Genomic DNA, 8,531 nt, shown 5'->3' with positions numbered 1-8,531 from the left:
TTCTTCCCTTGGGGTGGCCTGTCACATGCAGTGAACTGCCAGCACTTGGGAGGGGAGCATGCACAGCGTGTTTACTGGATCTGTACATTTGCTCAATTGAGGTGTTCTCCCCTTACCAGCCGAATGTCCATTGGTGGTAATATACCAGTTAAACTCTACCATTTTACCTCTTAGTGCACATGCTCAAGCCCACTCACTCAACTCCTGAGATCTTACTGGGAAGCTGCTTATCACCAGTTTCAGGTGTTTCTGTTTCTTGGGAGACTGCCTTTACCTGGCACTGGATGTGACCATTGTTATTTAGAGAGACGATTTACTAACCACCTGAGCATCACCTGATGGATGTCTAACATTCCTAGAGAGGGAGTGCTCTCCTACCCTGCTTGTGTGTGACTAGCTAACTACTGTAACAATTTCCCCCTCAACAGTCCAAGACCACAATTCTTTGGAGAAAAATGGATGAAGGTCAGTTTTCTGTAACTGCTTCCTTCTCACAGAGGGGCAAGGGTGGTTCTGTGGGTCTTGGCCTCTTGCTAGTTGTCAGGGAAGGGTTTGCTCTGTGGGATGGTGAAAGCAGTATCCAGCCAGGTCCAAGGGAGACATGGGCAGGATTTCACCTCTGTCATGTCTCACTGATGGGCAGTCTAGGGGTCTCCTGCAGGAGGGTGACTCTTAAATATTGAGAGGACAGTATCCCTCACTAATGATCATCTAGAGCTTGATGGCCTGAAGGCAAGAGAAGACAAATCAGGTTATTAGATTTAGCAGAATGTTAAAGTGAAATAAGGGGGTGATGACAGGTGACACACCCAGGTAGCTGGTGGCTATAGTCATAACTGCTAAGAATTGGGTGTGTGGGGGTGCTAGCCAATTCCAGTATGTGCCAAGAATTGCAATACTGATCCAGACTTTTTCATTACCCATCCCTTTTGTTTCTTCTGAGCTGCAGTCGGAGATCACTAGTTGGTTCACTGGAATAAGTAGGGTTAGTGTAAATTGCAGACAAAAACTCAAAAACAACTGATGAGACTAGAACTTAAGAACAGTGTACCACAGTTCTTAAAACATAATTTTTCTCTCTCTAGATCTTATTTTTATGAAAAATAAATCATGATAGGACTGATTTGTTTGCAAAATAAGTTCTAGTCTTATTACCCTTCGCCAGATTATTTACATGAAACACACCAAGATTAATCATTTTCCAGAAAGTGAAATTTTTTACTTACCAGATGTCAGGAACCCTGTACAGGGACTGTGTAGACAAGGTACGAGGCCAGTTTTCCCAAGGGGTTTTATTGTCTCTATAAGTCAAATTTGATTCCTTAAAAAAAGCACATTATTTCAGTCAAAGCCTTGATAAAACAAGCAGTGTCTCTAATTGTGTCCTGTTGCAAAAGAAAACAGATTCATATTGCATTTATGCAAATAACTGTATTGCCATGAGTTAAGAATATTCACAAATAGTTTTCAAATTCAGGAGAAATCAGGGAGGGAGAAAAAAAACTATGCTCCAAATTATGTTGATAGTAGTATAATTTATTTACTCAATTTTTAAAAGCTGTAAATAGCTCAAAAGATAAGTTTTCTTGTCTTTTAAAAACAAATGAAGGATTAACAACATTTTAAGCAAAAATTCATGAAAGAATTATTTTAGTCTTCTATTCGTTTAGTCTATGTTCTGCTTGATACTTATGAACATTTTAGCTCTCCATATCTCTATTCTAATGACACAATCTTGAAGTTATGAAAACCTGTGTTTTAGAATACCTGTTAGAGTACTATAGCTGTTTATAAAAGCACCTTCTAAAAATAATCAAAACAAGACAACTAATGTTCATGGACGACAAAACATCTTAGGGCAGATACAGTCAAAGTCATAATTGACAAGGAAATTTGTTACCTTGGTGGTACACAATAATTTAACATAGTAATTATAATTATTCCTGATAACATATATTAACTTATGTCAGAGTTATAGGAGTTTTGCATAATTTTAGAACACACATACCAATAACACATTTATAAAAACATAGTCCAAAGAAATCCAAATGTTACCTTTGCATTAGTGTGCTATTGATGTCAAACCCAACTCAATAAAACCTTAATAGGCAAATCTGTTCCATTTTAATCAGCCTGACTGTAAGGTAAGATTCTCATGAACATTTTATAACCCTTTACAATTTTCTGTTAAAGAGCAGAACAATACTCTAAGAAAACTGTGTTGTGTTTTTATTCCAATATTTAATTTACAGACAAACTGAATAATATCCTTTTAATTTTAGCTAATATGTTCACTCACACAATTTCTTTTACATGATTAATTTTTCACAAACATTCCACAACTTAAACTTCTAGCTTTATCTAATCTAACTTTAAACAACTTAACCCCTAAAATAGGCAACAAACTACATTCCCATGCTTTCTTATAATCTTTTACCAAAAGCATATTCTACTTTCCTTACCTGTCTTGCATGTAAAACTCTTTTTTCAGTAGTATCAAGTACATGAAAAACAGTAAAACTATTTTTCTAGTAGTCTCAAGTCTCAAGTACTAAATAATTAAGTAGTCTTAATTCTTAGCAACTTTTACTTTTATTAAAAAACTTGGTAAGTGATTCTAACTATGTATGAGGTTTGGAGCATAGGATATCAGACAGAAATGAAGATAAGGCCTGACTCTTTCCAGCATAGCTAGGGGTCACGGCTAACTAACACTGTATATGTCTCCTGGACTTGCCTAGCTTTAAAGTAGAGATATTGTACAGTATAGAGTCATAGGAGCAGTTTAGGAAGCATTAAGTAGGCCTAATATCCTTTAGAATTGTATATTATTTCATAAATTCCCTCTTATAAATCTTTTCATGAATTGCACAGACCATGTACAACACGCTTGGACTTTCTGACTTGTCCTAGACATTCCTCTATTTAAACAACCCGTCACTTTACTTTAGGACAAGATTTTACCACACAAGATTCTTTCTTATATAAAATCTATTTTCTTTATAACCTTCCTTACCAGAAATACCTCTTTATTTTTATAAAGTTTGAATGAGACAAGTCATTTTCTTTCTGTTAGAAAGTTAAGCTTTGTACTGCTTGTTACTGGGTGAGTTCTGTAAAGGAGGAGCAAATGAGGAGGTTACTTACATACTATAGAAGTCATCCACCCTCAACAGATTGCTCAGTTAAATTTTTACTAAGACTTGTCTGAGTAAGTATGGGCTATTTCTAAACCCCTGAGGTAGGACAGTCCAGACTGAAGTTATTGGCTGAAGCTTTAGGTAGCTTTCACAAGAGAAATAGAGCTACTATGGGGAAAGATGAATTCAGAAGTTGAGTAAATATTAAGCAGGTACCTATCTTGGTAAATACATTTTTGCACCGAAGAGGTGTGAATTTTTTCTTTTGGAGGGAGGAGGTGCAATTTGCCTCATTACCTGACAGAATTTGGAGGAGAGTTGCTCAAAGATTAGCACAGAGTAGTCATCCCTTGAAGCCAAAAGGGAAAATTATAATTTTACTTTCTGCCTCCATAGTTGTCCTTGTTCTGTTGATGACAGTGTCTGAACTGGGAGATTGCTAAAGCAGAGGGCCTTTTCAGGTCAATGTCACCAGGGGTTGGGATTCTGTCCTGGTGCCCTTAAGCCCTCAGGGAAGTTCCATTTCAGTGGTTGAGCTTGTGGCAGAGAGGACAAGCCATGTGGATCTTTTTCCTATTTATCTCATTGGAGTAGTTTACCTTCCAGTGGCCTGGCTTCCAGCACCAATGGCAATTACCTGGAGGAGTGTCCTTAGGACAACCTGGAGGGAGCTTGAGAGCTTGTAAAGTAGCCAATACTTGATCCTGCCTTTTGTTCCTGCATTTTTCCTTTTTCTTAACCCTGTTCTCCTTACTCTACTCTTGGTTATACAAGACTGAGAAGGCTAATCTGAGGACCTCCTGCATAGGGTCACTGGGTTCCACGACTGACTTTTGTAATTTCCTCCCAGTTAACACTTAGGCCAAACAATATTACAAAGGAAACCTAGTTTTTTATTTTAAGGTTTGGGGAAATCAAACTTTTCCCACCTTTGGGGGATGCATCCATGGGGCATGTCCTATAGTATGAAGACATAATTACCCATCTGTGAAGAGAGAACAGAAAAGAGAGAAAAAGAAAAGGAAAAACAATGTCTTCCCTCTACTTTCCTATTATCTTGAATGGGGCGTCCCCCAATATCCTTAGGGATGAACTGGTAAAACTGTGTACATTTGGTCCCATGTCATCACAATTAACCACTTAAGAATATGTACCCCTAACCTTTCATTTATCTTTGTTCTAATGGTACTCTGTTAGCCTGGGACCACAGTTCATCTCTGTCCTGTGGGTCTCTTGTACCTGTGGCCTTGGGCCAGCCTACATCCTTATTTCCATGACCTTGTAGTGACACTTGCTTGGAATATTCTAGAAAAAAAAAAAGATACTCTCTTTTCTCAGATTTCCATTTTCCATGTTCTTTCAGTAGAGGAGAAGCCTGTTTTTCACCTAACTGCCCAAAGGGGACTGGACTTTCCTCCACTCTCCCTTCAAATATGACCTTGAGGGTCTTGATGCATGTTGTGAAGAATGCAGAAGTAATTAGAGAAATGGAGGATACAGAAGGAAGTGGTAGGAAGCAAGAGGAATAATCATGGAAAGCCTTAATATCCTTGAATATATAGCAGCCCTTGAATTCAAGAGGGCAATGTTTGTTTTCCCTCTTGATATAAATGAAGAACCTCTGGAAGACTTAGAGCTTGGTGGAAGAACTCACAATTGGCAAAAGAAGAATTCTCCCTCCTTCCAAATGGGTGCTAACTCAAAAAAAGTAAGTAGGTGGGATCCTTAAAGGATCAGAGTGAGGCCCTATGCAGTTAGACAAACTGCTTCAAAAGTCACTGAAAACTCGACTCTGAGGTATAATAGGAACAGAAAGTATATGGTAAGTCATAAGGAGCTGGGAGAGCTGGAGTTCCAAGTAGTGGCTGTCCTGGAAATGTGTCAGCAGACAAGGGAAGGGTTTGTGGTCATCTGAGCTGGTAGGGTAAACACGAGTATAAATCTCAGGGGATTTCTGCAAGGCAGCCTGTGTTTTTGCTGCCAAACAAATGCAGCGAGAGCCATGGGTGCACAAATAACAGGGAGTGTGTGTTTAAGAATTCACGTGGCATGTGAAGTTAAAGCAAAGAGGCAGACTTGCCTCCAAAGCAGATAGTTCTGTGGGTGTGCAAGGTCATTTCAGAATACAGGCAGAGAAAACAGGAGAATATGCTGTTTGGGTTTTTGGAAAGAGCTGATTTTAGTTGAAAAAGCAGAGGAAACCCAAGACACTGCATGGTTTTAGGCTTTAGCCCTACCACTCTCATAAGCCTCCTGTCCAGGAGGGCCTGTCTCAGATCTACTCAGTGTAGACCCCAAGGTTATTCCCACCTCTGCAAGTTGCCAGTCAGGGTGAGCTGAGAGATCAGCCTGGTGGGTGAGTGTGAGCAGAGTCGCTTATGGCCAAGAGGAATTGTTCTGAGGGTTTGTTAGTAAGCAGGAGAAAGAACGGGAGAAGAAAAATGTGTATGGGTGTTGAATGCCTCCCGCCGAAGCAACTGAGGAATAAAGATCTCTTACCATTGAAGACTGTGTCAAAGTCACAGAAACAAAGTATGTTAACGGCCAAATGTATTTGAGACACACAGCACCAAAGTATGTTAGCAGTGGAAGGTATCTGAGTCACATGGTACCAAAACACCTTCCCAGCAAAACATATCTATGTCATGGCACCAAAGTATGTCACCAGCAGTAAATCCATATGGGTCGACAGCAACCCCAATTCTTGCCTCCTCAGAAGAAAGAATTCAACCAAGGAGGTATAAGACAGAAGGAGAGATACGGACAAGTTTTCGAGCAGGAGTGAAAGTTTGTTAGAAAGCTTTAGAACAGGAATGAAAGAAAGTAAAGTACCCTTGGAAGAGGGCCTAATGGGCGACTGGAGGGATCAAGTATGTGGTTTGTCCTTTTGACTTGAGTTTGATATATTGACCTGCTTCCTGGTTCTTGAGTCCCTTCTCCCTTGATTCTTCCCTAGCGGTGGGGTGTCCACATGTGCAGGGGCCTGCCGGCATTTGGGAGGTGAGCAGGCACAGCATGTTTATCGGAGTTGCATGCATGCTCACTTGAGGTGTCCTTCCCTTAACAGTCAAATATCCCTAGAAAGACATATATCAGTTAAACTCCACCATTTTGGCTCTTAGTGTGCATGTCTGAGCCCTGTCACCCAGCTTCTGCGATCTTATCGGGAAGTTTCTGATCACCAGTCTCAGGTGTTTCTATTTATTGGGAGACTGCCTTTCCCTGGCACTGGCTATAATCAATTATCATTTTAGAGAAACAGTGTAACACCTCCCTGACCTTCACTTGATGGTCCCCTGACATTCCTGTTTGGCACAGGGGAAGAGGCTCTCCTACCCTGCTCATACCTAACTACCCACTGTAACAGCAATACACAGAATAGATACAGGATCTTATATATACATCTTACATACAATATCATTTCAAGCTTCTCACACTTCAAATTAAATGGTGCCATATTAACCCTAAGTAGCTTGCAGTAAGTGAAAGATGCCTATTGTAATCCTTACAGTAAGCACTATTATTCACAAAATGCCATAGCCAAAAATTCAATGGTAGAAGTAAAATGTAACACTGAGAAATTAACATAACCCAGAAGAAGGCAGAAAAAGAAGAACAGCAAAGCAAAATCAGAAGAAATTAAAACAAAATTACAGAAAATTAGCTAATGGATATTAGAAAATTGACAAATGTAACCCCAACTATACCAATTATTACATTCGCTGTGGTTATATTGTCAGATTTAATAAAATAATCAAGATCCAAACATCCTCTTTAAAAGGTATATGTATTTAACATAAAGAAACAGGTAGCCTAAAACAAGCAAGACCCAAACAACTCTTTTTTTTTTTTTTAACTTTGTTTTAGGTTCAGGATATTTGCAGTAAATATCCTCTTTAAAGATATGTATATTTAATATAGGGCACAAATAGACTAAAACATAAAAGATGGAAAAAGATGTACTCTCTAAAATGTGAAAATGTGAATTGTGTGAATACTGTAATATCAAAGTGCGCTCCAAGACAATAAACATTACCTGAAATAAAGTGCAACATTTCATTAAGACATAACAATCATAAATGTTTGCATACTTAATTAACAGAGCTTCAAAATACAGCCATGTGCTGCATAATGTTGTTTGTTTTGCATATATAATGGTGGTTCCACAGCATTATAATGGAGCTAAAAAATGTATAGCCATTGTAATGCAGTGCAATGCATTACTCATGTGCCTGTAGTGGTGCTGAAGTAAATATACCTACTTTATGAAGTAAAAGTGTTGTAGTAACTAAGTTGAATTCATGATTGAAGAAAGAAAAATATTTTTGGTAAGTTTCATGTAGCTGAAGTGTACAATGTTTATCTGGTCTACAGTAGACTGCAGTGATGTGTTCGGCCTTCATATTCACTCACTAGTGCTTCATTGACTCACTCAGAGCAACTTCCAGTCGTGCAAGCTCCATTCAAGGTAAGTGCCTTATACAAGTGTACCAGTTTGTTATCTTTTATACGTTATTTTTACCATACCTTTTCTCTGTTTACTTATGTTTAGATGCACAAATTTTTAACATTGTGTTACAATTGCCTACGGTATTCAGCACAGAAGCCCGCTGAGATTTGTAGCCAAGGAACAAAAGGCATACTATCTAGGCTTAGTGTGTAGTAGGCTACAGACTTGTGTAAGTGCACTCTATGATGTTCACAGAATGACAAAATCACCTAAAAACGCATTGCTCATACTGTATTTTTGTGGTTCACTGATGCATGACAGTATATAAAACAAAAGCAGAAAAAGTAAAGGAAAAAATGGACAATTATAGGTTTTAATATTGAATTATCACTGACTGATAGATTAGCTAGACACAAGACCAGTAAAGATACATAGGATCTAAAAGACACTATAAATGACCTTTTCCTAATTGACATTTGTAGAACACTGAACAATATGTCACAGTTACGAAACTTCAGAAAATGCATTATTTTCAGTTGCATATTAAACGTTCACCAAGACAGAATATATGCCGGCCCAAAATAAATCTCAAGAAATGTCAAAAATCGAAGTCAGATAAGAATATTTATTCACAACCATTAAATTAAATTTGATACTATAACATTAAACTAGACAGAATAGTTCAAATGTTTGAAAAAAATAATTAATAGAATAAAAAAAGAAATCACAAGAAAACCATTTAGAATCTCATTATAATGATAACAACACTCATCAACATTTGTGAAACGCAGGTAACATTGTGCTTAAAGGGAAATATATAGCTGTAAATATTTTAAGAAAATAAGAAAGGTTAACATCAGTGATATAATTTTCCATCTTAAGCAACTAGAAAAAGATAGGCAATTTATATACAGAGTAAATAGAAGGAAATATATTATAAA

The 8,531-nt window shown here is 37.9% G+C and overlaps 1 long non-coding RNA gene across 1 annotated transcript in view; it reads left to right on the top strand.

The window, feature by feature from the left end:
* Positions 1-430: 430 nt before the first annotated feature.
* The window catches only part of LOC105529934, a 30,323-nt gene continuing 22,222 nt past the window's right edge, over positions 431-8,531 (top strand). The window contains exon 1 of the long non-coding RNA XR_001004585.1: positions 431-465. This is a non-coding gene — a long non-coding RNA (uncharacterized LOC105529934). The remainder of the gene's footprint in view (positions 466-8,531) is intronic.

Source organism: Mandrillus leucophaeus, unplaced genomic scaffold, assembly GCF_000951045.1.
Source record: "Mandrillus leucophaeus isolate KB7577 unplaced genomic scaffold, Mleu.le_1.0 Scaffold794, whole genome shotgun sequence".
Classification (NCBI taxonomy): Eukaryota; Metazoa; Chordata; class Mammalia; order Primates; family Cercopithecidae; genus Mandrillus; species Mandrillus leucophaeus.
This window is presented reverse-complemented; position numbering and strand designations above follow the sequence as displayed.